Raw genomic sequence first — 27,924 nt, 5'->3', positions numbered from 1 at the left:
ACATGTATGGGACATAATCAAGAGGTCAGTTTGTGCAGAGAATTCTGCCCTGGCAACACTTTCGCTGTTACGGACGCCTACAAAGGGGGCATGGCTCAATATTTCTGCAGGGGACTTCCAACGACTTGTTAGATGCATGCTATGTCGAGTTGCTGCAGTAATCTGGGCAAAAAGAAGGTCCGACACGATATTATGAAGTATCCCGTGACTTCTGTCACTTGCATGTAATTCATGTATTCTAATTAATCATATGAGCGTACAAGAGCCCCTTTTTAAGTTTCAAGAAAAACAATGAACGCAAATGAGTTATTTGCAACAAATCGTTTTACTAATTATAGAAATATTCACCTGGATGATTTATAGGCTTCTGCTAGCGGTCTACATCTACATCTTTTGCTAGGGGTCTAAATCTACATCGATACTCTGCAAGCCACGGTACGGTGCGTGACGGAGGGTACCCTGTACCACTACTTGTCATTTCCTTTCCTCTTCCACTCGCAAATAGAGCGAAGTGAAAACGACTGTCTATGTGCCTTCATATGAACTCTTTCTCCTATCTTATCTTCGTAGTTCTTACGTGCAATGTACGTTTGCGGCAGTAGAATAGTCAGGCAGTCAGCTTCAAATGCCGGTTCTGTAAATTTTCTCAACTGTGTTTCTCGTAAAGAACGTCGCCTTTTCTCTAGGGATTCCCATTTTAGTTCTTGAAGCATCTCTGTAACGTATTGTTCGAACCTACCGGTAACAAATCTAGCAGCCCACCTCTGAATTTCTTTCTACCAACTTAAATACAATATATTACTAAGACACTGTCACTTAAAATATATTACTAAGACACTGTCACTTACAAAAGGTACGGCCAAACTTTCAGGAAACATTCCTCACACAGAAATAAAGAAAAGATGTTATGTGGACATGTGTCCGGAAACGCTTAATTTCCATGTTAGAGCTCAATTTAGTTTCTTCCACCTACGCTCAATGGAGCACGTTATCATGATTTCATACGGGATACTCTACCTGTGCTGCTAGAACATGTACCTTTACAAGTACGACACAACATGGGGTTCATGCACGATGGAGCTCCTGCACATTTCAGTCGAAGTGCTCGTACGCTTCTCAACAACAGATTCGGTGACCGATGGATTGGTAGAGGCGGACAAATTTCATGGCCTCCACGCTCTCCTGACCTCAACCCTCTCGACTTTCATTTATGGGGACATTTGAAAGCTCTTGTCTAGGCAACCCCGGTACCAAATGTAGAGACTCTTCGTGCTCGTATTGTGGACGGCTGTGATACAATACGCCATTTTCCAGGGCTGCATCAGCGCATCAGGGATTCCATGCGACGGAGGGTGGATGCATGTATCCTCGCTAACGGGTGGATGCATGTATCCTCGCTAACGGAGGACATTTTGAACATTTCCTGTAACAAAGTGTTTGAAGTCACGCTGGTACGTTCTGTTGCTGTGTGTTTCCACTCCATGATTAAAGTGATTTGAAGAGAAGTAATAAAATGAGCTCTAACATGGAAAGTAAGCGTTTCCGGACACATGTCCACATAACATATATTCTTTCTTTGTGTGTGAGGAATGTTTCCTTTTTATAACATCATATATAGTGGCCCATCTCAGCCATAGGTGTATGGGTTAGATGGAGCAGCGTATTGGGAGAGGTGGACCATACAAAAATTGTTATACATGAAGGAAAAGAATGAATTAAAATTTCATATTTTTGTTTGGAATATGTTGTAATGAGTATGCACAAGATACTACTAAATATTTTAATCGAAAAAAGTTCTATCAATTCATTAAAACCTTGACTGGATACTGGCTTTTCTAATGAGTTATTAGCTTCATTCAAGCGTTAGCCTGTCTTTCTCTCACCACAGCAGTTACACTTATTACCAAATGTTGGCTCTGAGCACTATGGGACTTAACAGCTGAGGTCATCAGTCCCCTAGAACTTAGAACTACTTAAACCTAACTAACCTAAGGGCATCACACACATCCATGCCCGCGGCAGGATTCGAACCTGCGACCGTAGCAGCAGCGCGGTTCCGAACTGAAGCGCCTAGAACCGCTCGGCCACACCGGCCGGCTACCAAATGTTGACCATCGTGAAGAAGCAACACAGTGAACCCAATCGCGATTTTCACTCGTTTTGTAATAGTAATAGTAACACAGTTTCAATATTTTTAGCAAAATTTGGCACTTTGGGTACAACTGCTGCTTTGCACTTAATATTTATGGTTTTGTCAGTGGAAGGAACGGGTGACAATTCTTCCAAAAGTTTTGCCTGCATTGGTTTAGAAGTAGGTAACTTTGGAAGTTTAGGGTTTAGAAGAAGTGGAGTCCGAAGTTGTGTCCGTGATAGAATTTAATTTGTGCACATAACTCTGCTCTTTTGGTGTGCTTGGGATGAGTAGGGCTTTTGATAAGCTTTGAAGTTGTTGGTTGGGTACTGTGTGAGATTTTGCTCTTCCATTTGTTGACACAGCCATAGCTCCCGACAAATAAGTATGGTATGAGGCGGCAGCAATATTCAGTGGGATTATTGGACATCAAAATGAAATTTGTGGGAAGCTCCTATGGGACTAAAATGCTGTGGTCATCGGTCCCTAGGCTTACACACTACTTAATCTAACTTAAACTAACTTACACTAAGGACAACACACATACCCATGCCCGAGGCAGGACTCGAATCTCCGACGGGGGTAGCCGCACGAACCGTGACAAGGCCCCATTAGACCGCACGGATATCCCGCGCGGTTATTGGACATGCCTTGAAACTAAATTTGACTGTGCTCGATTAAAACAATTGGTCCATCTCTCGCGATTGCCTGGGAGAGTTGGACCACCCCGACGTCAGTCTGCAGCTAGCGAACTCCGTGTCTATTTTAGGTTAGATTCATGTCCAAGCATTTGTCAAGTTCGCCAGTACAGAGAACGTTTTTTTTTCAGAACTATCGCGAAAATGTTCACACAAGAGCCTCCTCGCATGTGGTGGGCGCATTTGTGAAATACGGCAGTGGTCCATCTCACCCAGTGGTCCAACTCTCCGGGCCTTCCGCTACCTCTAGCCTGTGCAACATCTTTGATAACTACAGCTCAGAAGTACGTGGTCTTGTGGTCCGAAACGTTATTAATGTCTACAGAAAAGTGTATAAGTAAATGAGCTAAGTGGCGTATGCTCACGAAAGCCGGGAGGTGGTTAGAAGTGTGTGCTGTGAGAGAGGTATCGCACGAAGCCACAAGCTGGGATAACACACTCGATGCTTGCTCGCTCTTCGACTGGCACTGGCCGGAGATACGACTGCGGCGTCAGATGAAGCTGCCCAGCTACTGACGAACGAGGCACAGACATCGGCAACAGCAAACAGCGTGCTCCGTGAGCTAAAGTTAGGGCACGTTGCAGTTTATTCTTACGGTATACACCAGCGGCGAGGCGTGAGGTATCCGTGACTGCAATCGCTCTTTAAAAATTCTTAAAAGTGACCGTGTTGTTGATCCAGCTATTATTACTGCCATTGTTATTATTGTTATATCGGTATTATTGTTTGCGATTATCCAAGTAACAGTACTGTTGTCATTATTATTGTTATTGTTATGTTATTGCTTGAGACTACCTATTATTTCCGTAGAATTACGCCCTAGAATTACACTCAGTAATGTCGTATGCCGTGCATTAAAGTCCAAGTCCCATCCTCATAAATATTAGGCCTACTGAGCGATACCTTGCCGGCCGGGTGGCCGAGCGGTTCTAGGCGTTACAGTCTGGAACCGCGCGACCGCTACGGTCGCAGGTTCGAATCCTGCCCCGGGCATGGATGTGAGATTCTGCTCTTCCATCGACAATTATCAATAATTACTTTTTCTCAATTAGCAGCATTAATGCGGTGGAGGCTACATGTTCCTCACATAGTCCACCCACTACACCCATATGTTTGTGGTTTGTCCTGTACATCCTCCTTAAGTTAGTTAGGTTTAAGTAGTTCTAAGTTCTAGGGGACTGATGACCTCAGAAGTTATGTCCCGTAGTTCTCAGAGCCATTTCAACCATTTTTTCGATACCAGATCCTCGGAAAATACCTGCTATTGTATCTACATGAATAAGGATGGCATTAAAAGTTCGGTACTTACAATTTTGTTTACGTTTGAGGTAAATTCTGCAATCATGCAGAAAACTTCGACCACGGGGTCGTGGAACGACACTTGTTTCACGGATTGAGGAATCATTTTTTAGGTAGACAACAAAGCAAGTTGAAAAAGTCTGGTTTACGACTGTGTGTTTGGAAGATCGGTTCTGATTCTTTTCAATGCCGGAAGTGATCTTTCTGTGATATGATTCAAATTAATTTTATTAGTTATGATGCTCCAGGTACTGATTCATTACGACCACAGGAGACTGGGATACGGAGACAATCTACATAACAAAACACATGGGCAACAGTACAGTTTCTTTCTCTCTTTACAGCCACATAGTCATTTCGTCAGAGAAGTACCAAGATACTTGGAAATGTCTGACATAATTTTTAGTTACTTTATTTAAACGTGGAAGATTTGGTGTAGGCAGTCCTGTTCCATCACATCACTTCTCCCCTCAAAACTAAATAGTCCAAATGGATGTTTCCACAGAATTTCCAGCACACATTTACAATCTAATATACAGGGTTATTACAAATGATTGAAGCGATTTCACAGCTCTACAATAACTTTATTATTTGAGATATTTTCACAATGCTTTGCACACACATACAAAAACTCAAAAAGTTTTTTTAGGCATTCACAAATGTTCGATATGTGCCCCTTTAGTGATTCGGCAGACATCAAGCCGATAATCAAGTTCCTCCCACATTCGGCGCAGCATGTCCCCATCAATGAGTTCGAAAGCATCGTTGATGCGAGCTCGCAGTTGTGGCACGTTTCTTTGTAGAGGAGGTTTAAACACTGAATCTTTCACATAACCCCACAGAAAGAAATCGCATGGGGTTAAGTCGGGAGAGCGTGGAGGCCATGGCATGAATTGCTGATCATGATCTCCATCACGACCGATCCATTGGTTTTCCAGTCTCTTGTTTAAGAAATGCCGAACATCATGATGGAAGTGCGGTGGGGCACCATCCTGTTGAAAGATGAAGTCGGCGTTGTCGGTCTCCAGTTGTGGCATGAGCCAATTTTCCAGCATGTCCAGATACACGTGTCCTGTAACGTTTTTTTCGCAGAAGAAAAAGCGGGCGTAAACTTTAAACCGTGAGATTGCACAAAACACGTTAACTTTTGGTGAATTGCGAATTTGCTGCACGAATGCGTGAGGATTCTGTACCGCCCAGATTCGCACATTGTGTCTGTTCACTTCACCATTAAGAAAAAATGTTGCTTCATCACTGAAAACAAGTTTCACACTGAACGCATCCTCTTCCATGAGCTGTTGCAACCGCGCCGAAAATTCAAAGCGTTTGACTTTGTCATCAGGTGTCAGGACTTGTAGCAATTGTAAACGGTAAGGCTTCTGCTTTAGCCTTTTCCGTAAGATTTTCCAAACCGTCAGCTGTGGTACGTTTAGCTCCCTGCTTGCTTTATTCGTCGACTTCCGCGGGCTACGCTTGAAACTTGCCCGCACGCGTTCAACCGTTTCTTCGCTCACTGCAGGCCGAACCGTTGATTTCCCCTTACAGAGGCATCCAGAAGCTTTAAACTGCGCATACCATCGCCGAATGGAGTTAGCAGTTGGTGGATCTTTGTTGAACTTCGTCCTGAAGTGTCGTTGCACTGTTATGACTGACTGATGTGAGTGCATTTCAAGCACGACATACGCTTTCTCGGCTCCTGTCGCCATTTTGTCTCACTGCGCTCTCGAGCGCTCTGGCGGCAGAAACCTGAAGTGCGGCTTCAGCCGAACAAAACTTTATGAGTTTTTCTACGTATCTGTAGTGTGTCGTGACCATATGTCAATGAATGGAGCTACAGTGAATTTATGAAATCGCTTCAATCATTTGTAATAGCCCTGTATTTGAATTTTCTGAGGAGCCCGCTACTTCGTTAATGCTGCTGCAGCAACCCAACTTCACACTTACGCAGAGACTATAGTGAATGTATTAAAAAAAATACTTGTTCACTAAACGTGTAATGCTTAAGTAATAATGTGTACTAAAACGCTATGAAACAGCAAAATCAGTGCCCTAATATCGGAACACTTTCAGCCCTGTAGAGCCCAGAAGAATTACGGGCGTGCCTTCTGAAGAGCTAGAGAATCGTAGGCGCTACACGGTTGTCAACTGTCTTTAACAGCTGCACATCACTCCTGCTCTTCCTCTAGCACAGTGGCTCCCAACCTGGGGCAATTACACCCCTGAGGGGTAAAATGAAATTTTCTGGGAGGCAAAAACTAAATGATTCGATTCTGTTTCAGTGTCGAAAGTAAATTATTTTCTAAAGATTATTACTACTCTCACAATTTTGTACGACTCTTATACTGGTTATACAAGTTATCAATATTTACTTTTTCTCAATTAGTAGCATTAATGCGGTGGAGGCTACACGTTCCTTACATAGTCCACCCACTACACACATATGTTTGTGGTTTGTGCTGTAGATCGCTAATGATGAAACAGAAATGAGCGTTTGGTGTCATTGGCCGGGAGGTCTCTTGCGGGGCAGGTCCGGCCGCCTTGGTGCAGGTCTTATTACATTCGACGCCACGTTGGGCGACTTGCGCTCCGGATGGGGTAGAAATGATAATGAAGACAACACAACAGCCAGTCCCTGGGCGGACAAAATCTCCGACCCAGTCGGGAATCGAACGCGGGCCGGTAGGACGGCAATCCGTCACGCTGACCACTTTTTTTTTTTTTTTAATCTCATTTTGTTCTATATTGTTCGTTGACTTTGTTCGTGGCGGACGTCCTATGACACTTGTTCTGATTGTTCGTTGATCCGTTCACTCAGTTTTTTATTACAGAGGATAGCTAAACTCTCTGACCGAACACGCTGAGCTACCGTGCCGGCATCCACTCAGCTATCGGGGAAGAGATCGCTAATGATAAAAGTGAGACATATATGTAACACATGATAAATATTTTAAAAAATGATTTCTGTAAATTGTGGATGCTAACTGCAGTAGTCCAGGAATTGCTTCATTACTCGCTTTGAAGCAGATAAATGAATTAATTGACAGAACGACACAGCAGTAACTACAAAAGGGCTACTATAGTGCTGTACACAGTTTTATTATTATTATTATTATTATTAGAGTGGTTAGACACACAGCAGTAAAAGTTAGAAGTCTTCCAATTTCTGCCACTTCGGAGTGCAGCAATGAAGTGATTTACGAACAGTAAGTACAGCGCAAACAACTGAACTTATATGATTTAAATGGGGTTGTAGTGTGCGGGTCAAGCAAGTGTCGCAATGGAGAGCAGTAGTGCAAGGGAATCATGTTTTGTAACAAGTGTCTACACTCACTGTGCATACTTACCTTTCTTTTTTGAAAAGGAGTTGTGGGTGGGTAGCACTTGCAATACACCACGAATTTCTTCGTCATTCATTGTAACACACACACACACACACACACACACACACACACACACACACAAACTAAACATCATTCATCTTTAATTATTTCGAAAGTAAAAGTGTTCTAAGAAAAGTCTTTCATTCTACAGTTTAGTTACTGTAGGAGGGGGAGAGCAACAGATGGCATGTGGAAGGGGTGGGGGGGGGAGTACTAGCTAATGTCTGATTGCACTCAGGTCTAATGGTCTAAGAAAGGTTGGGAACCACTGCTATAACGAAAGCGACCGGGGGGGGGGGGGGGGGATGGATCTTTCAATGGGAGGCATGCTGGGAAGTCACAGGAGTGTAGCGTCTAGCTGACAAGCCCCTATCGCCTTCAAAACCAAACTGGCGCCACTCGCACTGACAGCCGTTAATGTCTTAAACGTCCCCGAGTCCACAGTGTGTTTTATAAGCATAAGGTATGCATGCAACTGAAATTGTAGGGAAACTACACTGAAAAGCCAAAGAAACTGGTACAACTGCCTAACATAGTGCAGGGCCCCTGCGAACATGCAGAAGTGCCGCAACACGACATGACATGGACTCGACTAAGTCTGAAGTAGTGCTGGAGGGAATTGACACCATGAATCCTGCAGGGCTGTTCATGAATCTGTAAGACTACGAGCGGGTGGAGATCATCACGTTGCAAGGCATCACAGATGTGCTCAATAATGTTCATGTCTTCATGTCTGGGGAGTTTGGTGGCCAGCGGATGTGTTTAATCTCAGAAGAGCGTTTCTAGAGCCACTCTGTAGCAATTCTGGTCGTGTGGTGTGTCGCCTTGTCGTGCTGAAATTGCCCAAGTCCGTCGGAATGCACAATGGACATGAATGGATGCACGTGATCAGACACACACTCGGTTTAAGAATCGTGAAAGAAGGTTGTATACGTGGAAGAGGCCTGGAGATACTGGAAGCTTTCAGTTAGATTTATATAGTGGTAAGACACAATTTAAAACCTGGTACACTAAATCTCTAAGACATTTCCAGGGTCAGATGTGGACACTGACCGCAATTTATTGGTTATGAATTGTAGATTAAAATAGCAACTGCAAAAAAGGTGGTAATTTAAGGTGGCTGGGCCTGGATAAACTGAAAAAAACGAAGCGGCTGTAGAAAGTTTCAGAGAGGGGATTAGGAAATGATTAACAAGATCAAGAGAAAGAAATACAGTAGAAGAAGAGTAGGTGGCTTTGAGAGATGAAATAGCAGCAGAAGATCAAGTAGGTAAAAAGCCGAGGGCTAGCAGAAATTTAATAAATGGAATGAGAAAATATAAAAATGCAGTAAATGAAGCAGGCAAAAAGGAATACAAACGTCTCAAAAATGAGATCGACAGGAAGTGCAAAATGGCTAATCAGGGATGGCTAGAGGACAAATGTAAGGAAGTAGAGGCTTATCTCACTAGGGGTAAGATAGATACTGCCTACAGGAAAATTAAAGAGACCTTTGGAGAAAAGAGAACCACCTGTATGAATATCAAGAGCTCAGATGGAGAACCAGTCCTAAGCAAAGAAGAGAAAACAAAAAGGTGGAAAGAGTATGGTGAATCAATACAAGGGCGATGTACTTGAGAGCAATATTATGGAAACTGAAGAGGATGTAATGAAGATGAAATGGAGAATATGATACCGCGTGAAGAATTTGACAGCGCACTGAAAGACCTAAGTCCAAAGAGGGCGCCAGGAGTAGATAAGTAAACAACATTCCATTAGAACTACTGATAGCCTCGGGAGAGCCAGCCATGACAAAACTCTACCATCTGGTGAGCAAGATGTATAAGACAGGTGAAATACCCTTAGACTCAAGAAGAATATAATAATTCCAATCCCAAAGAAAGCAGGTGTTGACAGCTCTGAAAATTTCCGAACTGTTTAATAAGTCACAGCTGCAATATACTAACACGAAATCTTTACAGACAAATGGAAAAATTGGTGGAAGGCGACCTTGGGGAAGATCAGTTCGGATTACGTAGAAATTATGGAACACACGAGGCAATACTGACCCAACGACATATCTTAGAAATTAGATTAAGGAAGGGCAAACTTACGTTTCTAGCATGTGTGGACTTAGAGAAAGCTTTTGACAATTTTGACTGGAATACCCTCTTTCAAATTCTGAAGATGGCAGGGGTAAAATACAGGGAGCGAAAGGCTATTTACAATTTGTACAGAAACAAGATGGCAGTTATAAGAGTCGAAGGACATGAAAGGGAAGCGGTGGTTGAGAAGGGAGTGAGACAGTGTTGTAGCTTATGCCCGATGTTATTCAATCTGTATATTGAGCAGGAAACAAAAGAAAAACTTGGAGTAGGAATTATAAAGTCCATGTGGAAGAAATAAAAACTTTGAGGTTCGCCGATGACATTGTAATTCTGTCAGAGACAGTAAAGGACCCGGAAGAACAGTTGAACGGAATGGACAGTGTCTTGAAAGGAGGATATAAGATGAACATCAACAAGAGTTGTTGTTGTGGTCTTCAGTCCTGAGACTGGTTTGATGCAACTCTCCATGCTACTCTATCCTGTGCAAGCTTCTTAATCTCCCAGTACTTACTGCAACCTACGTCCTTCTGAATCTGTTTAGTGTATTCGTGCCTTCGTCTCCCTATACGATTTTTACCCTCCTCGCTTCCCTCCAATATTAAATTGATGATGCCTTGATGCCTCAGAACATGTCCTACCAACGGATCCCTTCTTCTAGTCAAGTTGTGCCACAAATTTCTCTCCAATTCTGTTCAATGCCTCCACATTGTCCGCGGCTCGTGGTCTTCCCGCTTCCCGAGCACGGGGTCCCGGGTTCGATTCCCGGCGGGGTCAGGGATTTTCTCTGCCTCGAGATGACTGGGTGTTGTGTGTCTTTCATCATCATTTCGTCCTTATTCACTCGCAAGTCGCCGTAGTGGCGTTAAAGACCCGCCCCGCGAGGGGTCTCCCGGCCACCAATGCCAGACGCTCATTATTGTTACCTCATCATTAGTTGTGTGATGTACTCATCTAATCTTCAGAATTCTTCTGTAACACCACATTTCGAAAGCTTCTATTCTCTTCTTGTCTAAACTATTATTGATGACGAGGAAGCAGAGATGCACATATGGCCATGCACTGATTTTTGCGATTTTGACTTAGAGCACGCGGTAGCCATACATTCGATTTTTGAACCTCCCCCCTTGAATGAAAATGTCACATGACGGTGGAACGATCACAGCTCATCACAGTTGCCATTTCTCGAGTACCCTGACGTTGGTCATTATGGATTAACGTATTTAAACAGTCTTCATCACACCCTGAAGGCTGAAGGCCTTCCTGAGCGCCGCGCAGGGTAGCCACGTGGTCTCAGGAGTCTTGTTACGGTTCGCAAGGCTTCCCCCGTCGGAGGTTCGAGTCCTCCCACACGCAGGGTGTGTGTGTTGTCCTTAGCGTAAGTTAGTTTAAGTTAGATTACGTAGCGCGTAAGCTTAGGGACCGATGACCTCATCAGACCTTACCACAAATTTCCAAATTTTTCCTTCCTGAACGTGGAGAGTCGCTGATGTCAAAACGATTCGCTTTAAAACGAGATATCCATTTTACTGCCGTGCTCTGTCCGGTGTCATTATCCCCATACACGGCGCAAATGCTTTTCGCTGCCTCCGCCTGTGTCACCCCTCAACTAAACTAAAATAAAAGAATATGTCGGAAATGTTCCAACATCTCCATCTGGCACTCTATTTTCTAGCGTCTAGCGTTCACAGCTCGACTCACTATCTCCAAATGACAAAATATAAACTCAAGAAGCAACAGTGAAGTATAAATAATAAGTGATAATCAATAAAGAAAACCACAGCCATCGGAATATCAACACGCAAGACAAAAACTCTACGAACTTATGTGCCAACCTACTAGCCTTTCCACCGATGATGTATTTATCTATAATGATGTACTGTCTGTAAAACCTGCACAATTAGTAGAAGTATGAAATGGAACGACAACATAGTCTAAGTCGTAGCTGAAGTAGGCGGCAGAATAGATAAGGGAGTGGCAGAATACTGCAGAAAAGCAGACGGTCTATAAAGGACATTGTGTAATAAACAGTTGTGCGACACATTGTAGGATATTGCTCTGTGGGATCTATATCGAATAGAAATAACACGGGATTTGAACGTATGCAACGGAGGGAGGCGCATGGAGTCACAGGTTTGTTGAAGACAGACGCGAAGTATCTCGCGAAACCGTATTTAGAGAAATTTTTAGGAATGAAGCTTAAGCGAGGAACCTAGGAGTGTCATCGAGTAAAGGAGAAGTAATATCTGGCGTTCCCCAAGGAAGTGTTATAGGGCTTCTGTTGTTCCTGACGCATAAACGATTTAGGAGGCAACCAGTGTAGCCCACTTAGATTGTTCGCCGATGATGCTGTCAAAATGGCTCTGAGCACTATGGGACTTAACATCTATGATCATCAGTCCCCTAGAACTTAGAACTACTTAAACCTAACTAACCTAAGGACAGCACACAACACCCAGCCATCACGATGCAGAGAAAATCCCTGACCCCGCCGGGAATCGAACCCGGGAACCCGTGCGTGGGAAGCGAGAACGCTACCGCACGACCACGAGATGCGGGCATGATGCTGTCATTTACCGTCTTGATCAAATGATCAAAGCAAAATGCTAAACGATTTAGACAGGATATCTGTATGGTACGAAATGTGGCAACTGAATCTAAAAAGTGGTTCAATGATTCAGAGCACTATGGGACTTAAGATGTGAGGTCATCAGTCCCCTAGACTTAGAACTACTTAAACCTAACTAATCTAAGGACATAACACACATCCATGCCCGAGGCAGGATTCGAACCTGCGACCGTAGCAGCAGCCCGGTTCCGGATTGAAGCGCCTAGAACCGCTCGGCCACCGCGCTGAATCTAAATTTAATGAAAAGTGTGAAGTCATGCGCATGAGTACCAAAAGGAATCCCCTAAATTTCGGTTACACGATAAACACACAAATCTAAAGGCTGTAAAGTCAGCTAAATACTTAGGGATTACAATACGAATTGGAACTATCACATAGATAACGTTACCGAGCGAGGTGGCGCAGTGGTTAGTTAGCACACTGGACTCGCATTCGCGAGAACGACGGTTCAATCCCGTCTCCAGCCATCCTGATTAAGGTTTTCCGTGATTTCCCTAAATCGTTTCAGGCAAATGCCGGGATGGTTCCTTTGAAAGGGCACGGCCGATTTCCTTCCCCATCCTTCCCTAACCCGAGCCTGCGCTCCGTCTCTAATGACCTCGTTGTCGACGGGACGTTAAACAACACTAACCTAACCTAACCTAGATAATGTTGTGGGGAATGCAAACCAAAGACTACGATCTATTGGCAGAACACTGAGAAAACGAAGCAGGTCTGCTAAAGAGACTGCCTACCCTACGCTTTTACGTTCTTTCCTGGAGTACTGCTGTGCTGTGTGGGATCTGCATCAGATAGTATCGACGAGGGACATTGAAAAAGTTCAAAGATGGAGAGCTCGTTTTATTCTACCGCGAAACAGGACACAGAGAGACATGGATATGATACTTGGATTGGGGTGGCAATCATTAAAACAAAATCGTTTTTCGTTGCGGGAGGATCTTGTCGTGAAATTTCGATTACCAAATCTCTATTCAGAGTATCAAAATAATTTATTGGCGCCCACCTACACAGGAAGAAATGATCACCATAACAAAATAAGAGTAATCAGAGCTCGCAAGGAAGATTGAAATGTTCGTTGTTGCCACGCATTGATCGAGAGTGGAACGGTACAGAAATAGCTTGAAGGTGGTTTGATGAGCCCTCTACCAAGCACTTAATTGTAAATTGCAGAGTAATCATGTAGCTGTAGATGTACCACAACCCCGTCTGTATAACTGCTGCAGGGATGGTTGGGACAACAGTACATTACTCGCAAGAGATGCGTTTAAGAAAGTCATTCTCCGCCGCTCCACAGGTGAATGGAAAAGTATCCCCTGCTATACACTTGAGAGTGCTATGCAGAATGTGTGTGCGTATCTGACTGCACGTTTTCACCTGATTTAACGCGTAACGACTTGTGCTTCTGCTCTCGTGTCAATTGTTTATTTACAGCTCGTACAAAATAGATGCGTGTTTCAAAGTAGTCACCAGCATTGTGTATAACCCGTTGCCAGCGATGTGGAAGTCGTAGGATACTCTCAGCAGTGCCAGTTGTGTCGACTGTTCGAGCGGCGCGCGTTATTGCCCGGCGAATTTGTAGCAGTGTTTGGCGACATCGCGGTGAACGCACTTTGGAAGCGTGTATTAGTCATCGCCATACTGGCGTAACACAGGGCGAGATGGTATGGGTGCCATTGGTTACACGTCTCGGTCACCTCTTGTTTGCATTGACGGCACCTTTAACAGTGGACGTTACATTTCAGATGTGTTACGACCCGTGGCTCTACCCTTCATTCGATCCGTGCGAAACCCTACATTTCAGCAGGATAATGCACGACCGCATGTTGCAGGTCCTGTACGGGCCTTCCTGGATACAGAAAATGTTCGACTGCTGCCCTGGCCAGCACATTCTCCAGATCTCTCACGAATTGAAAACGTCTGGTCAATGGTGACCGACCAACTGGCTCGTCACAATACGCTAGTCACTACACTTGATGAACTGTGGTATCGTGTTGAAGCTGCATGGGCAGCTGTACCTGTACACGCCATTCAAGCTCTGTTTGACTCAATGCCCAGGCGCATCAAGGCCGTTATTACGGCCAGAGGTGGTTGTTCTGGGTACTGATTTCTCAGGATGAGTGCACCCAAATTGCGTGAAAATGTAATCACATGTCAGTGATAGTATAATATATTTGTCCAATGAATACCCGTTTATCATCTGCATTTCTTCTTGGCGTAGCAGGTTTAATGGCCAGTAGTGTAGATTCAGGTATATTTTCCGAAGAAGGCTTAATTACTTGGGCTGATACCTAGGTAAAGGTTGGTTTCATTACCGCAATCGAGGCTGATAGTTTCTTATAAACTGAGAATTTGTTTGGTAATTTGCCGCTTCGCTGCACATAGTAGTTGCTTGCTTGCACACGGAGGGATTTTGTCAGATTTGAGTCTGGATACACTCAGAGTAATATTCGTATCTGTGTTGTGGCCAGAAACGTGTTTATTGACTATAGACATTGTGGAATAATTAAAAGACTGTGTAAAGTTTGTCAGCATTTGAATCATCAATTTTCTGAATATAGTAAATTAAAAGTTTTTTTTAAAAAAAGTTATTGTGCATGGTCTCCTTTGAAATATATGATCCAGTAGAAAGCGTCGGACGCTCTTTACGGCTATTCTCAGATGATGCAGTTGTTTATATAAAAGTAGTAACGCCAGAAGATACTAAGAATTTGCAGAACTACCTGTAGATAATTGATGAATGGTGCAGTTGACCCTGAACGCAAATAAATGTAACATATTCCACATACATAGGAAAAGAAATCCACTACTGTACAGCTACACTATTGACGACAAACAGCTGGAGAGAGCGTCTGCCGTAAAATATCTAGGCGTAACTATCCAGAGCGACCTTAAGAGCAGTGACCGCATAAATCAAGTTGTGGGAAAAGCAGACACGAGACTCAGATTCATCGGAAGAATCTTAGAGAAATGTAACTCATCCACGGAAGAAGTGGCTTATAAGGCACTTGTTGGCCCGGTTCTTGAGTATTGTTCGCCTATCTGGGCTCCCTATCAGGTAGGACTGACAGAGGAGATAGAGAAGATCCAACGAAGAACGGCGCGTTTCGTCACGGGATCGTTTATCTGACGAGAGTCACGTGATCGTTTATCTGACGAGAGAGTCACGGGATCATTTAGCTGGCGAGAGAGCGTTACGGAGATGCTAAACAAACTCCACCGGCAGACGTTACACGAGAGGCGTTGTCCATCAAGGAGAGATTTACTATTGAAAGTTCGGGACAGCACATTTCGGGAGGAGTCGAACAACTTATTACGTCCCCCAACTTCTCGCGTATTGACCACGAGGAGAAAATTCGAGAAATTATAGCCAATACAGAGGCTTACCGAAAATAATTGTTCCTACGCACTATCCGCGAGGGCAACAGGGTTGGAGGATCACATAGTGCTACCGGAAGTACCCTCCGCGACACACCATTAGGTGACTTGCGGAGTACGATGTAGATTGAGATCATACACCGCTCCCAACGCCATTTCCACTTCCGGAAGCGGTCTTGGTACGCCTGTTGCTGGATCGAGCGAAGCTCCGTCTGCGAATTTTCTATTATCTATCGTTGTAAATCATCATCCTTTGGACGGGTTTTCAGCTTTGGAAACAAAAAGCCTGCACGGGCCCAGGTCTGGAGAGCGCCAAGGATGCGGCAGCGCAATGATTTCGCTTTTTGAGCAATAGGCCAGCACCAACAGGGATGAATGAGTGTGTGGGTTATCGTGATGCAAGATCCATGAATTGTCTCGCCACGTTTTAGGCAGTTTCCTTCTCATATTTTATCGCAGGCGTCGCAACACATCGCGATACTATCATCGATTAATAGTTTGTCCCAACGGTATGACATGGGCGTCGTCAGTAGACGTCGAAGGACGTCCTGAACGATCCCGCCGTTGTGGCCGAGCGGTTCTAGGTGCTTCAGTCCGGAACCAGGGGACCGCTACGGTCGCAGGTTCGAATCCTGCCTCGGGCATGGATGTGTGTGATGTCCTTAGGTTAGTTAGGTTTAACTAGTTCTAAGTATAGGGCACTGATGACCTCAGATGTTAAGTCCCATAGTGCTCACAGCCATTTGAACCATTTGATCATCCTGAACGAGGGTCATCTTTAACTTCCGTGCGGCCATTTTTAAACCGTGTGAACCATTCGTAACACCGAGTATGGCTTAAACACTCATTACCGTAGGCTTCCTGCATCATTAGGTGTGTCTCTGCAGTGGCGGATATAAGAATTTTGGTCCCTAGGCACACCATATTATATGCCCCACCTTCCAAAAAATGTTTTAAAATAATAACTATTGCCCGATCACTTCACAATCGCCGTTTTGGGTGAGAGTGCTGTGAGCTGTTTCCGTACTCTGCTATTCGTTGTTGTGAAGGACGCGTCAGCAGTCTAGCCGCGCTCAATCAAAATGTAATATGGTTCCTGAACTGCACTTGGTGTACGGCAGCGGATAAAACAAACGTAAAACTACATTTTTTAACACATTATTCTGTCGAAAGACAACAGAAACGAACACACGGAAAATAACTTTTCTCTTATGGCCTAAAAATTCAGCAGAGCGTGTAGGAGACAACGGATTTTTGTTATACACTCCTGGAAATTGAAATAAGAACACCGTGAATTCATTGTCCCAGGAAGGGGAAACTTTATTGACACATTCCTGGGGTCAGATACATCACATGATCACACTGACAGAACCACAGGCACATAGACACAGGCAACAGAGCATGCACAATGTCGGCACTAGTACAGTGTATATCCACCTTTCGCAGCAATGCAGGCAGCTATTCTCCCATGGAGACGATCGTAGAGATGCTGGATGTAGTCCTGTGGAACGGCTTGCCATGCCATTTCCACCTGGCGCCTCAGTTGGACCAGCGTTCTTGCTGGACGTGCAGACCGCGTGAGATGACGCTTCATCCAGTCCCAAACATGCTCAATGGGGGACAGATCCGGAGATCTTGCTGGCCAGGGTAGTTGACTTACATCTTCTAGAGCACGTTGGGTGGCACTGGATACATGCGGACGTGCATTGTCCTGTTGGAACAGCAAGTTCCCTTGCCGGTCTAGGAATGGTAGAACGATGGGTTCGATGACGGTTTGGATGTACCGTGCACTATTCAGTGTCCCCTCGACGATCACCAGTGGTGTACGGCCAGTGTAGGAGATCGCTCCCCACACCATGATGCCGGGTGTTGGCCCTGTGTGCCTCGGTCGTATGCAGTCCTGATTGTGGCGCTCACCTGCACGGCGCCAAACACGCATACGACCATCATTGGCACCAAGGCAGAAGCTACTCTCATCGCTGAAGACGACACGTCTCCATTCGTCCCTCCATTCACGCCTGTCGTGACACCACTGGAGGCGGGCTGCACGATGTTGGGGCGTGAGCGGAAGACAGCCTAACGGTGTGCGGGACCGTAGCCCAGCTTCATGGAGACGGTTGCGAATGGTCCTCGCCGATACCCCAGGAGCAACAGTGTCCCTAATTTGCTGGGAAGTGGCGGTGCGGTCCCCTACGGCACTGCGTAGGATCCTACGGTCTTGGCGTGCATCCGTGCGTCGCTGCGGTCCGGTCCCAGGTCGACGGGCACGTGCACCTTCCGCCGACCACTGGCGACAACATCGATGTACTGTGGAGACCTCACGCCCCACGTGTTGAGCAATTCGGCGGTACGTCCACCCGGCCTCCCGCATGCCCACTATACGCCCTCGCTCAAAGTCCGTCAACTGCACATACGGTTCACGTCCACGCTGTCACGGCATGCTACCAGTGTTAAAGACTGCGATGGAGCTCCGTATGCCACGGCAAACTGGCTGACACTGACGGCGGCGGTGCACAAATGCTGCGCAGCTAGCGCCATTCGACGGCCAACACCGCGGTTCCTGGTGTGTCCGCTGTGCCGGGCGTGTGATCATTGCTTGTACAGCCCTCTCGCAGTGTCCGGAGCAAGTATGGTGGGTCTGACACACCGGTGTCAATGTGTTCTTTTTTCCATTTCCAGGAGTGTACATTCATTTTTAAGATGTTCTTTTAGAAGAAACCGTTGAATATGAAAATAAAAAAGTTGTGTTACGATCTAAAAATTAAAGCGAAAGTGTCATACATTATAAATTAATATGTACTCTTACAGAGATGCGTTCAAAATTAAAATTAAACTGTCGTTTTACGATCTAATGACTTGAATGTGTTGCAGGTAGAAAAACACGTTCGGTATTAATACGTGAATCTATAGGAAAGCGTAAGAAATGAAACAGAGATTTTGGTGCACGAACTAATACAGAACTGGATTTGCTATTACATAATTTTACAGAATAGTGTGGAAAAATCTAATTTGTTTTATAATCTAATACTTAACGTGTAAAGCATTAGGGCCTGTGTAGCTAGATGCAGCGTAGTAAGTGCACATAATACCTTTAACAGATGTAAGGGCTGAACAGTTTTGCACTGCGTCTACTGCTCTCGCCATAGCTCTCTCTAACGGTACTACCAAAGCTTTTACGTATTTATCGACAGAACTAAACTACGTTAATTATTAACACTTTTCATCTGAGCATACTCTCCGCGATAACTACACATTTCAGCAGACGCCAAGAATACGCATCAGTTATAATATACTACAGTATCAGTATGACTTGACTGTAGAGCGCCGAGCGGCCTGGGTCATTCGGGTACTGTCTAGTATTGTAGGGCGCCTTCGATCACGTCTGCAAGTAAACGAGGTTTAGTTCCGCGTTCTGTCATCGGCAACTGTAAAACAAGGGTAATACGTAGTTTGTAAATCCAATGAATAAAAATGACATTATAAACTTAAATTTTTAAAACTTAATATGAATAAATAAACAAACTCATCAGTCAGCAAAGTTTGCGTCTAGCTTTGACTACGGAGCATATCTTCATAGTTCAGCCGGCTTCGATGTGAAGAATGGACAAGGAGTTCAATCTCTCCTCAGACAACGTAGAACGTAGGTATGATTTCAGTCTTTTAAGAGCCTAAAACGAGCGATCTGCTGAACAATTTGTAAGTACCATACATATAAATATTCTAAGAGCAATGTCAACATTCGGAAACACGACTGTAACGTCTCTTTTCGTAAAAATTTACTCATTTCGACTGGTATATCACTAATCTCAGAAGACATCAAAAGTTTTGCGAAATGAACACTTTCACTTGGGAAGGAAGTCTCTAAATCTGTGTCATATGACGCTTCGAGTTTTACTGCACGTCCAGCAATATCGTCAGGTGAACTGTTATCAAGGTTACTGGAAACTGTGAAGGTGTCCAACAGTGTTCTATAGCTATCATTCCTCCTCACTAATTCGGCATACAAGTTGTCGAGTACAGGGAAAAATGTTTCACTCTAAATTTTTCTCTTCCAGTCAGAACAACTTCTTGAGAGTCCGCTTCTTTGTCATCATGAAGTTTGCGCTTTCGTGATCTTTTATAGGTGCATTCATAGTCTATATCGAGTATATTTATACTTTGCAATTTCAGATTTACACTACTAAATCTCTGGAGTATGTCCTTCCAAACTGTCATCATGAATACTGTTTCTAGTCTGCTTAGTTGATTCAGTAAAGCTGAAACCTCATTTCGCACAAGTGGTTTTTCAAACGTATTATTCGCAATACGTGTGAGGGCATTGATAACGCCCTCCCAGTTTTCATATAGACTTACACACGCTTCCTCTCTTGATAACCAACGTTTTGCTCTCTGGTTTCATCAAAGAAAGAAGTTTATCCCAGTGCTGAGTAGAAGCGGAGAAAAAATTATAAAGATTTTGCATCACATTGAAAAATGAACATGCTTTTCCACAACAGAGTATACTAGAAAATCACGCAAAGTTGATTCACCATTTAAAAGTTTACGGTAAAATACCTTTTTGTTCAAATATCTGGTTTTATGGTCTATTGATCTTCTTCAATTAGAGAAACCACCGTTTCAATTTTGATTAATGCCACATTGTAAGAGAATGTCGATTGTTGATTGATGATTCATTGACACACCATTCCGCAGGATCATCACTAACGAGGTTATTTCTTTTTGTAATGTCTGACTCGACAATTAGTTTTTTTTTGAAACTGGAAATCAAGAACAATTTAGTTTTCTTCATTTTTAACTTTTGTTTCGTCTGTATTTGCTTCTTTTACAACAGTTGCAGTGCCAGAAATATCATCTGTACTACTTGAACTTGAAGTCGAACCAGCAACATTTTTTGCGAAAGATTTATCTACTCTGACAAGCGCTTCTAGAACATTGGCCTCTCGTTCTTGCCTTTCCTTCGACAATTTCCGAAATGCCGCCCCATTTAATTTTTCACGTTTGCTTTTTTTCACTATTACTCATGTTAAGGCGCTTACGAAATTGTCAACCAACAGTCAAAACAAAAGAAAAAAAATTGTAAAATTAAAGAAAGAAAGCTCGCATCCAGTTCCAGTCGCACCACACCGGACATGAGCACAAAGATTTTTTCTTTAAACACGGAGCGATGAACTGACCTACTGGGATTACTCCACGTAACTGTGCTAGGAAAGAACGACACTGCAGAATAATTTAATTTCATTGTTGCCTGTTTCTCTGTTAGGGAACAGTAGAAGCACACCTGCCGGCTGGAATTCGTCTCGTAAAGAAAACGGGACAGTCCCTTTTTTTGGCTTCTGTTTCCCGCGTCGCCGGAATTTTAGCTGGGACGCATATATGTTCTGAATATTCTCGACAATGTCTTTGTAATTTAAAAAGCAAATAATTTTTGGATTTTCTTGCAGTGAGGTGTACTGGATCGACTCTTAACCCACTTATTCTTATAACATTTTAGCGGTTTGTGTGGGCAGACTACAAAGTTTAAGTAGTCATGTTGGCAGTTGATGTGGTGTCTTGTCGATTGTGTGAACCCTGCTGTTATGTCTACACGCAAATGTACCTCGAAGCAAAAAAGCTTAGCTATGAAGTTTAATATAAAATTTGCAATGCCACGTACTATTCGATTGCACAGAGTGGGAACTTTGATATCGTGCAGGCTGCAGCACAATAAATGAGCAAACGAAAGTGTGTTTCTTCTTCCTTTTTCGCCAAAAAATTAACTAAGTAAATAAATAAAATTTTTAAACTGTCGTGAAGTGTATTTCACGCATTATTAGATATTCTGCTTATGTTCTTTTCGTATAAACAAAACGTAAAACATTTTAAAAAATGGCTCTGAGCACTATGCGACTTAACATCCATGCCCGAGGCAGGATTCAAACCTGCGACCGTAGCGGTGGCGCGGTTCCAGACTGAAGCGCCTAGAACCGCTAGGCCACTCCGGGCGGCTAAAACATTTTCAGTATCAACATGTTTTGTTAAGCGGGAGTCATTAAATCAATGCTCAGATATTGGAAGACCACAGAGCTTTTACATTAATTACAGTAATGGAGGGTTGACTTGATACTTCCCCGTAATTTCTACAAGAAATTTAAGTTGATTTGGATTTTACGTCCTGAGGCCCAGATATGTTAAGTATTTAAGAAACTGCTGATTAGTTCATCACAGCTTTTCAGGGGTCCCGGTATTTTCATGCGAGAAATATGGTAGGGTAGAAGCCGACAACATTCTCGGAATAATAACGTTTCAAATATTGTATTGTTGATTGCTGTCCTGACAGCTTACTTCAAAATATTCTGAACAATCGTGAAGATGATACCAGACAGAAGCCCAATGTTAAATTTCCATTCAGTCACCAAGTGAACTATGTATATTTCCAAGCTTGTATTGTCCAATTTCGTTCTTAAGGCTTATTTAAGCTAGCAAGTTGTTTAACAATATTGAAAATTTTTGTTATTTGTAAGTGCAGTTATTTTAAAACGTAAAAGGTTAAAATGAGTACAGGGCAAAAAATGCCACCTCCCTTAAGGCGCCATCCCTACGCCCGTGTCTAGTGGGCCTATATGTAAACCCGCCACTGTGCATCTGTAATGGTTTTCTCGAGTTTCATGCAAAAATTTAATGCAGACGCGTAAGCTCCCCTAACTCTGCCATTTCGAAATTCGCAAACTGTGTGACACAACGTTCTTCTCAATACGGAACTGAACAATAACGAAAAGACAGGCAACATTGAAACTTCCAGCAGTTGCACATCAAACGCAACGTATGCAGGAATCCGAACAGCATTGCGCTCCAACACACCATTGGCGCGAAATTACGTATGTTTCGGAATTTTTTAAACAGACCTCTTACTGTTCTCATCTCTTGGTCTCTTCTACAGCTCTGTGTATAAGTTCTTAAATGCGGGCTTTAGTACAGGGTGCGGCAGGGAGTTATTTCGTTTTAGATTCCGCCATACCTTAAGTAGTGGGGAAACTAGCGCTTATGCAATAGTTATGCAACAACAGTTGAGTTAAAAACAGCTGCTGAAAATGATGAACAACAATCTAATTGACAAGATTGGTCTTTATAGTGGGCGGAGAAGTGTGAGGGGAAATGCATACGTAATCGGCGCTACCAACAAAAACTGCGTTTAACTTCACCACGCAACTTTGACACTGCAACTGCTAGGCAGCTGGCGTTTGCAGAAAAAAAAGAAAAAAAACAACAGAAGTCAACATGAAGTGTACCGGACAAATCCGATACGTGACGAAACTGAATGATGGACCCATCAGACACGTTTTATTGTCCCACTTACATGCAGTTACCATTGTTAGCAAAGTGGTTATCACAAAGCGCGAACGTGCACCATTTTCCTTTCCTTTCTTGCTATAAATCAGTACTTAAATGTACAGATCTAAAACTGGTAGTGGCCGACCCCTGTGGCCGAGCGGTTCTAGGCGCTTCAGTTCGGAACCACGCGGCTGCTACGGTCGCAGGTTCGAATCCTGCCTCGAGCGTGGTTGTGTGTAATGTCATTAGTTTAGTTAGGTTTTAGTAGTTCTAAATCTAGGGGACTGATGACCTCATATGTTAAGTCCCATAGTGCTTAGACCCATTTGAACTAAAACTGGTAGTATATTTACAATGTGCAGACCACTACGTCAATATTTTCCGTCGATATATTGATAATGATTTGTTTTAAGATTGTTATATCGGATTCCCGATATTTTTAAAAAGATCAACAGTCGTAGTGGGACTGTGATAATATTTTTTTGTGTCTCGAGCAGTCAAAAGCTTCAGGCTTGTTCAGCCAGAGCTCGTCTAGGGAGTAACGCGCAGTACAATTTCGGCATGTTAGAAGATGTTCCACGTTTTCTATTTCTCCACAGTCGCGCTTCCTGGCATCATGTTCTAATAGGCTCTACTTTATGAGCTTGATTTTTAAAGGAGCTACGGCATTGCTAATATGACTTAGCATTTTTTATGACTTTTAGTTTAACTCAATGCCACTTGGTGGATGTTCTGAAATACGGTCGCCGACAGGGGGTTCATCCAAGGTGTAACTGAGGAACCGATATAGGTAATCATTCTAAAACTAGTATTTGCACTGACATTTGAAACGGAAGCAACGGTTTTACAACTGTGGGGCAAAATCCTTCAGAACTTCAAGTCGTAAATGAATTATTAACTATGCAGTTTTTGTGTCAGTTCCTAGAAAACCAAAGTCTTATACACCAAGACCAGTGGCTACCGATTCTGCACATATAGCATTTCTTAAGTGATTATTCTGTTTTGTAATATGAGAAGTCACTCACTGAGCCAATACGAATGGCTGAGAGTGCATTTCAGTAAGTAATTTATATATGATTCGCCATCTTCCACTTGCAGCTCTCTTAACAGACCCTGCTGAATGTTTTTCTTACGTCGACCTAAAACCCACGGCTACACCCAAGTATGTTTCCTTTCTTGCACGGTTTCTCTTCCAAATGCACGCACAATGTAACTGTGGTACAAACAACTCCGGCGCATAATAACAAGTTGTTTTTGTACGCCATATTTCACTTTGACGAAATAATTGATGACAGTGTAACACCCCTTTTTAGCGCCACGTCAAAGAACTTTGTCACAGAAAATTGACGAATATTTGATCATATTTCTTTGTTAAAGAAATACAATAACGTAATACCGGCCTATGATACGAAATTGCCATTGTAGGGCGATACTTAATGCTACATAGGAAGGATGAGGGCGGGGGGGAGTAAAGTAACCACTCAAAGAGAAATTTAGTTTTCACGAAACCATAGTTGTTGCTAGAAGCCTACCACTTACTCATTTGAATCTGATATTTATTAGTGAAAAAGAAAAAATTTGGAGCTACAAGCGTTTTTCTGAAGGATTACACAGAGACCAATTTTCCGTATCGAAGCGGATACTTTGGCCAGTGCCACTGCAAGAGGATTCCATTCTGTTTTTCTGATTCGCGGACATGTTTTCTAACTGTCTTGATGCCCCAGTATCTGAAACAATACCAAGCGGTTGCAGCAGACCGTTTTCAATTGGAATTTTATGTTAGGCCAGATACAACAAAACAGACGGTTTTAAGTAATATAATGAAAATAATTTATAACTGTTACAAAGGGATAGAATGGCGGATGATAGAAGTCAGTTTTATCTGTTGTCTTATGCGTGTTTTTGGAAGTAACTGACTCTTACAGAATGAGATTTTCATTCTGCAGCGGAGTGTGCGCTGGGATGAAACTTTCTGGCAGAGACTCGGACTCGGGACCTTTGCCTTTCGCGGGCAAGTGCTCCACCATCAAAGCTACGGAAGCACGACTCACGACCCGACCTCAAGGTTCAGGAGTGCTAGTTCTGCGAGGTTCGCAGAAGAGCTTCTGTGAAGTTCGGAAGTTAGGAGACGAGGTACTGGCAAAACTGAAACTGTGAGGACGGGGTGTGAGTCGTGCTTGGCTACTTCTGATGGTAGAGCACTTGCCCGCAAAGGCAAAGGTCCCGATTTCGAGTCTCGGTCCGGCACACAGTTTTAATCTGCCAGGAAGTAACTGACTCATATTGGGGAGAACCCCTTGGCCACTTTTCGCGACCGGACGTCAAGTCAGCGTTAGTGGTCCACAGAAGATACTACCAAATTGAAATAAAATTGCACTCGAAAAGAAGTTGTCTACACATTTGTATTGTAAAAAATTATTACCATCCATGCAAGTGAGGCGACAAGAATATTACGAATGACTTACTAACATCTGTTTTTTACTAACAAATAACGGAACAAGCTTCCTCTGTCAGTCTGACTGACACAATGGCGGTGTAGTGCGAACATTTCTCGGCAGACAGCAGCGCCGTTCAGGGAAAAAGATAACTGAAGGTCACTTTCCTTGTCCTGACCACTTTACCACTCCTTCCCCAACAGATCTACTATTAACTGGCAACTCAGATGAATTAGTATTTTATATTATACTACTGGCCATTAAAAATGCTACACCAGGAAGAAATGCAGATGATAAACGGGTATTCATTGGACAAATATATTTTACTAGAACTCACGTGGGATTACATTTTCACGCAATTTGGATGCACAGATCCTGAGAAATCAGTACCCGCCGGCCGGAGTGGCCGTGCGGTTCTAGGCGCTGTAGTCTGGAACCGAGCGACCGCTACGGTCGCAGGTTCGACTCCTGCCTCGGGCATGGATGTGTGTGATGTCCTTAGGTTAGTTAGGTTTAATTAGTTCTAAGTTCTAGGCGACTGATGACCGCATAGTGCTCAGAGCCATTTGAACCATTTGAATCAGTACCCAACCTCTGGCCGTAATAACGGCGTTGATACGCTCGGGCATTCAGTCAAACAGAGCGTGGATGGCGTGTACGGGTACAGCTGCCCATGCAGCTTCAACACTATACCACAGTTCATCAAGAGTAGTGACTGGCGTATTGTGACGAGCCAGTTGCTCGGCCACCGTTGACCAGACGTTTTCAGTTGGTGAGAGATCTGGAGAATGTGCTGGCCAGGGCAGCAGTCGAACATTTTCTGTATCCAGAAAGACCCGTACAGGACCTGCAACATGCGGTTGTGCATTATTCTGCTGAAATGTAGGGTTTCAGCAGGGACCGAGTGAAGGGAAGAGCCACGGGTCGTAACACATGTGAAATGTAACGTCCACTGTTCAGAGGCCCGTCAATGCGAACAAGAGGTGACCGAGACGTGTAACCAATGGCATCCCATACCGTACCGCCGGGTGATACGCCAGTATGGCGATGACGAATACACGCTTCCAATGTGCGTTCACCGCGATGTCGCCAAACACGGATGCGACCATCGCGATGCTGTAAACAGAACCTGCAGTCATTCAAAAATATGACGTTTTACCGTTCGTGCACCTAGGCTCGTCGTTGAGTACACCATCGCAGACGCTCCTGTCTGTGATGCAGCGTCAAGGGTAACCGCAGCCACGGTCTCCGTGCTGATAGTCCGTGCTGCTGCAAACGTCGTCGAACTGTTCGTGCAGATGGTTGTTGTCTTGCATACGTCCCCTTCTGTTGTCTCAGATATCGAGACGTGGCTGCACGATCCGTTACAGCCATGCGGATAAGATGCCTGTCATCTCGACTGCTAGTGATACGAGGCCGTCGGGATCCAGCACGGCGTTCCGTATTACCCTCCTGAACCCACCGATTCCATATTCTGCTAACAGTCACTGGATCTCGACCAACCCGAGCAGCGATGTCGCGATACGATAAACCGCAATCGCGATAGGCTACTATCCGACCTTTATGAAAGTCGGAAACGTGATGGTACGCATTTCTCCTCCTTACACGAGGCATCACAACAACGTTTCACCAGGCAACGCGGGTCAACTGCTGTTTGTGTATGAGAAATCGGTTGGAAACTTTGCTCATGTCAGCACGTTGTAGGTGTCGCCAAGGGCGGCCAACCTTGTGTGAATGCTCTGAAAAGCTAATCATTTGCATATCACAGCATCTTCTTCCTGTCGGTTAAATTTCGCGTCTGTAGCATGTCATCTTTGTGGTGTAGCAATTTTAATGGCTAGTTGTGTAATTAATAACAGTAATTAAAATATTTGACACGATCGCAAATGTTTACTAAATACCGTAAATGCCATTTTTCTTTTACTCAGTGGATTTTATTACAATAGCCTTAATTTGATTTCATATTAATTGCTACAATCGTGTTCCGCATTCGAAGATGACCGTCTGTATAATGCGCACTGACGAATCCATATTACTTCCGATTGCCTCCTCTCCCTCCTATTAACCCCGCAACTGGCGCGCCACGTACCACTCTGCCGCTGACGTAAGCGGCAAACTCTACTTACCTCAGCAACGTCAGTTAAAATTAAGCACATCTTGAAATATTACTGTCTCTGCAAATATTGTTGGTTGTTGTTGAGCAAGAAAAATACGCTCTTTACAACTTCAAAACCTTAGTTTACGTTTTTGGAGGGTATCGAGGGAAGGCCAGATCTGAATGTAATATGTGTAAAATTGCCCTTTATGTGGACAGATGTTTCACGATGTACCATACGCAAAAAATGTGTGAATCTCTAGGACAAATGGAAATGCCGTGTGGCTTGGGCCGCCCGTCGGGTCGACCGTTCGTCTGGTGCAAGTCTTTCAAGTTGAAGCCACTTCGGCGACTTACGTGTCTATGGGGATGCCATGATGATCATAAAGGCAACACAACACCCAGTCCCTAAGCGGAGAAAATCTCCGATCCAACCGGGAATCGAACCCGGGTCGGTAGGTATGACATTACGTCGCGCTGACCACACAG

General features: G+C 43.9%; 1 protein-coding gene across 1 annotated transcript in view; it reads right to left on the bottom strand.

The window, feature by feature from the left end:
* The window catches only part of LOC124716800 (H2.0-like homeobox protein), a gene marked incomplete at its 3' end in the record, with an annotated part of 110,658 nt that overhangs the window by 82,288 nt on the left and 446 nt on the right, over positions 1-27,924 (bottom strand). The gene's annotated exons all lie outside the window — the stretch shown is intronic.

Source organism: Schistocerca piceifrons, chromosome 9 (genome assembly GCF_021461385.2).
Source record: "Schistocerca piceifrons isolate TAMUIC-IGC-003096 chromosome 9, iqSchPice1.1, whole genome shotgun sequence".
In the NCBI taxonomy this organism is placed as follows: Eukaryota; Metazoa; Arthropoda; class Insecta; order Orthoptera; family Acrididae; genus Schistocerca; species Schistocerca piceifrons.
The sequence above is the reverse complement of the archived record's forward strand: the minus strand, read 5'-3'. Positions and strand labels throughout refer to the sequence as shown.